Raw genomic sequence first — 5,614 nt, forward strand, 5'->3', positions numbered from 1 at the left:
TAGTCTAAATTCTAAACCAAACTCAGAAATAAAATTTGATATTGAGGCTGATGTGAGGCTAAAATTTTATATACAAATCTAATTTCAAATTTTGGTAATAATCTTAATATTTGAATATTCTCATTATTCACCTTATAATAAACTAGTCTGGACTCATAAAATAAGTTATTTTAACACAATACCAATTGGTTTCAACTGCTTAATAAATTGAGTTTCCTTTGTTTGTAAAAAGTATTACACTGCACAACACGGGAATTGAAAATAGCTAGGATAGGTAGAAGTGAGTCAACAAAGGATTTTAAGAACAACATGATATTTTAATTTGAAACAAAAATCATGCTGACAGTAAGGCTGAAAAAGAATTAGAAAGGAATGCTTATGTACTATTGGTGGGTCCTTAAATTAGTACAATCTCTATGGAAAACAGTATGGAGAGTCCTCAAAGAACTAAAAGTAGACCTGCCATTCAATCTAGCTATCACGCTACTGGGTATCTACCAAAGGAAAAGACGTCACTTTATCAAAAAGACACTTGCACTCACATGTTTATTGCAGCACAATTCACAATTACAAAGATGTGGAATCCACCCAAGTGCCCATCAATTCATGAGTGATTAACAAAATGTAGTATATATGTATCATGGAGTATACTCATCCATAAAAAAGAGTGAATTAATACCTTTTGTAACAACTTGGATGGAACTGGAGACCATTATCCTCAGTGAAGTATCTCAAGAATGAAAAAACAAACACCGTATGTACTCTCTATTAAATTGGAACTAACCAATGGGCACACATATGCACAGAGGGAAGTAAAACTCATCAAAAATCAAGTGGGAGGGGTAAAAACCTACCTAACAGGTACAATGAACACTATCTGGGTGATGGGCACACTTATAGCTACGACTCAAGCATTACAAAAGAGATCCATGTAACAAAAACATTTGTACCTCCTTGATATTCTAAAATTTAAAAAAAAGAAAGAAAAAGAATTAGAGAGAGACAAGTCTGAGGTACAGTTACTATTATTCTGGGGAGAGCTGGTCCTATGACTTTAGAAAGTAGCAGTCGGAATGGGGAGAAGAGAAGGGAGAATGGTGTGGCAGTTATAGTGGAGGTAGAATCTACAGCACTTAGGGGATGTTCGGATGCAGAGAATGAGGAAGGTATTGAGGATGATAACCTCAGTGACCAGTTATTATCAATAGCTTCTTCATCTTTCTTTGCATGCCTAGCATAGTAGCACTCACATACAAAATGTTCAGGGAATATTTTTTGAAGTGTTAAAATACACTTGGCTCTTGATACTTGGAGAAGTCCCTTCCAAGAGACTTTTTATGATGCTGAAGCGTCCTTTTCTCTCTTAAAGGGTTTTGTCAAAAGTAAGAATCTAGCTCTAATGCCTGCATTTCTTTTTCCCATGGTGGCTTCTTTTGAATCAAAGGATGCTTTCTACTAAAAAACCTCATTGCTAAGAGATCCTTTTTACCCTATAATTTGGACAGCATCTGAATGGAAAATTCTTTTACTCCAAATCTAGTGGGTAGTATTTTCTAGTTCTGCATTTGGAAGGTGATAGAAATGCTTTAACCAGAAGTCAAAACAACCTTCCTTGTACTCTGCTGTGTATTAGAAATATTTAGGGAAAGGTGTTTGCTTTTGAAGCAATTATAGATTCACAAGAAGTTGCAAGAAAATGTACAAGAAGGTCCTGTACACTCTTCACTGGGAAACACACTTTAAAAGTATCTTGGAATTAATTTCCTAGTGCCGAGAATTTTTTTTGATGTATATTATGACTGGGTGCAGCAGGGATATTTAAGGCAGATAATAACAATATTGACATATTAATATCTCATTAGCTTTTCCCAAGAGCAGCTAAGTGTTGCTATCTTTCTAAAGGTGTCTTGTTTGGACCAAAGTCAATGACAAAATCCTCACGAGTATGTGGAACTTGCAATAGTAAACATATTTCTCTGGTATTTAATTAACTCTGCAGAACATAAGGCGAGTAAAATCTATTTCTAAAGGAAAAGCAGCAATCACAACTATTAGAAATCATTGTTTAAATGCAAACATGCATGCACACATGCACACATATATACACGCACAAGCAAAATGAGTTGCTGACTGAATTTAAAATCCAAAATATGCTCAACTTTTCTTGTGTGTTACATTTCTAAATGTCTTGGTCTTTTCATTGGGTAAAAATATCAAATATTATAGAAGACATCAATCAAATTTTTAGCAAGATTTCTTTAAAATACATGACTGATATATGACTAATGTCTGTATTTTCACTCTCATAGTGTTTTTCAGCCCTTGTTCTTCTCCCCACCGTTAACCATGAACATACTCCAACAAATGTGAAGGGCTCATATTTGGTGCATTTTCCAGGCCAATGGCGAAGTTTTATCTTTCATTTCCGTAGCATTTTACAAGTCCAAATATGTTTCACATACATTATCTTATTGGTCAACAACCGTGTGAAGTAAGCATTATTTCCTTACTTAACTGCATGGAAAGTTGAAGCTCAGAGTGATGGAGAGAGATTTGCCCTCAATCAAACAACTAGTTAGTAGCAAAGTCTGGATTAAGATGCCTGGATTTCTCTGCTAAGTCCAATGATCTCTTTTCTCTACCACAGCTACATATGCCATTTGTAACCAGAATAACCTTAAATTCTCCAGCTTTCTGAAATTACCCTCAGTGATATCTCAATAAAATGGCTATATGTCCCAAATCCCATACTCTGGGAAACTTAGCATGCCCAGATATCTCCAAGATTGATTAGAGCTTTCCTTTTTGCTTCTAGCTCCAATTTCATATTTCCACTGCCTTCTGAATCTCTCCTCTGCATTATGTCTCTTCAACTCAAGTCCTCTTTCTGGAGGTATGGATGGGTAACTGAGCTTTCACCAGTAGAATGTCAGTGCAATTGACAGGTGCTTCTTCTAAGCTGGGCCCCTAGACACTCATATGTGTGCTCCTCTGTGCTCTTTCCTCCTTCCCAAGGATTGGAATGACCACATATTGGAAACCATATCTTGAGGATGGCAGAGATGACCTTTGTCTGGGTTCATGAATAGTCAAGTGGAGCAGAGCCATACTCTGAACTAGTACATCCTAGGCCATTACGTAAGTGACAAATAAATTCTACATGTCTTAAATCACTGAATTACTATTGTCTTATCCTAACTAACTTATTCTTCCTAACCAAACATATGAATTAAAGTGGCTTCCTAACCAAAGATAAAGTTCTCTCTTTTAGAGGAATTTTAACTTTACCTTAGGTCAATCAGATTTTTAGGTAATATTTTGTATTCCCATTACGTTACGTAGGATTGTGCGGAATGTTGGAAAAAAGCATAGACTCAGAATCAGATAGACAAGGGTTCCAGTGTGGATAACACACTTTTTAGGAGTGTGACATTGGATAAGTGGCTTAATCCCTAAGCCACACCACAATTTCATTACTACAAAAACAAGACATTTTCTGAGAATTGAATACGATAATATGTGTAAAATATTATATCACAGGTTTCCTGAATATGTCTGATGCATAGTATTCAACCAAAAAATATTAGTTATGATTGTTATTCATAGTTTCCCCATGGTAAGGAACAAAAACAAAACAAAACAAAAAAACATTGTGAATTATGTTCTAAGAGGAACAAACAGTTGATTCTCAGAGATCTCACCTCTAATGTGAGAAATGTGGTAACATAACTTTCCCTGATCCTATTCCTCCAGATTATGGTATCTTTTAAATTTTGTTTTTACTAGCTTACACTCTTTTGTAACCTATTTCTGTATAGTGATATATTCAGTCCTTCACTATTCTGAGAACTTTGATTTCAAGCCCTGATACCTTGTTCATAATAAGCATTCAGAATTTTTCATTGAACTTAATTCTGTTATAATTAAGTGGTAATTGAAAGATCATTTGACTTACTAGTGCCTTTATTTTTCAGTCTCCAATAAGCAAGATGAGAATTTTGTTGGAGGACGGAAATTGAAATACTTCATGACAAATGGCACAAATATGGAAGATGCAATCATTATATGTTAAACCAGTTAAGGCTATAATTCGGTTTCTCAATAGCTTTTTTTCTCCTAAAAATATGTTTACAATATCTATTTTGCATGTTATAATAAACACAAAAATGCATTAAAAATTAAATAACCATAGACCATCTTGCCACCCATTGTTAACATTTCATCTAATTACTTCCATTCTCTTTTCAAACATTTTCTCTCTATTTCTCAATGTTTTGTTTTATCTTTGTTTCTGTTCTTTTCCAAATTTGAGTTCATACTACTTAGTTTTGCATTTTTCTTTTTTCACTAAATATCATGTAGTAAACATTTTTCCACCCAAGAAACATTTTTAGGCCACAATTTACATTTCTACTGTTATGCCACAGTAGCCATTTAAATTTGCAATGAGAGTCAGAGAAAGTTTTGAATTCCTAAATTTTCTTTTGTGGCAGTCCTTCTGCAGCTGTGAGAAATGCTGCTTTTGTCAAAATTCTCTTGGCTCCTGTCACCTGACCCTCACTTACGCTACACAGCTAGCAGTGCTGTTAGCAGTGTGGGAAATCCGCGTCATTCACTGGTACTCTCAGAATTAATCTCTGGAATAAAATAGGAAGTGCTGTACTTCATTATCACTATTGGACCGACCTTTAACTTTCCCTTCAAACACTTATATGTAACACACGCAGCTCCTATGTCCTTTACCTATGCTTTCAATTGCACCCCTGCCGGCATGGGAGGGAACCTGTGATCTGCTGATTTCAACATTGTTCTTTTTTAAGCACCGAAGGAGGCAAGAAAAGCTTCATTTTTCTCTGCTGCACCCCTTTTAATAAAAGGATTTGTTCTGTAAAATTTTAATTCAGTCAAAAGACCACACTTAAGAACCTAGGAGGCCACATGTGGTCTTCAGGATGCAGTTTTTCCACTCCAATAAGACTATACTGAAGGTAACACTATCAAGAAAGGGCAATAATGATGACTAATTATATAATCTAGTGGTCTGGGTATTCCGTGGAGCGACAAGACATAAATTAATCCCTGAAAATACCCAAAACCACAGATTGGAACACTCTTGCAACATTGAGGGTTTTGGAACCCTCTTCAAACATTGAGGCTTTCAAGCTAAACGTGAACATATATCTCTTACAGAAGATGAGAGAGTCAATAATTGCATTGCAGCTAATAGATGCAGGGCAAGGGTAGGAAGGAAAGTTTTTTTTTTTTTTTTTTTTAATTTTTAGCCTATGGTTTATATCTTCTCCCCCTCTCCCCATCAAACATGCCAAGAACACTTAGTAGATTCATAATGCTGAATTGGTAACCAAGTTTGTAGGCGGGGGTGAGGAGGGGGGTGATGCAAACCAAGGGATTCCATTAGAAATTGCCTCTCCTACCTCATTAATCTCTTGGACCAAATAATACTCGCAGAGCTCAGGCTATTGAGGTCTCCAAAGAATATAATTTTTTGTGGGGTTACAACAAATTAAAAAAATAAATTAACTCATCAGCCCAGCAGGAAAGTGCTTAAATTCCTCAGCTTTGTAGTCTTTACTGCTGTTCTGAAATTAAAATA

The sequence above is a fragment of the Propithecus coquereli genome, unplaced genomic scaffold (genome assembly GCF_000956105.1).
Source record: "Propithecus coquereli isolate 6110/MARCELLA unplaced genomic scaffold, Pcoq_1.0 Scaffold194, whole genome shotgun sequence".
NCBI classification, from domain to species: Eukaryota; Metazoa; Chordata; class Mammalia; order Primates; family Indriidae; genus Propithecus; species Propithecus coquereli.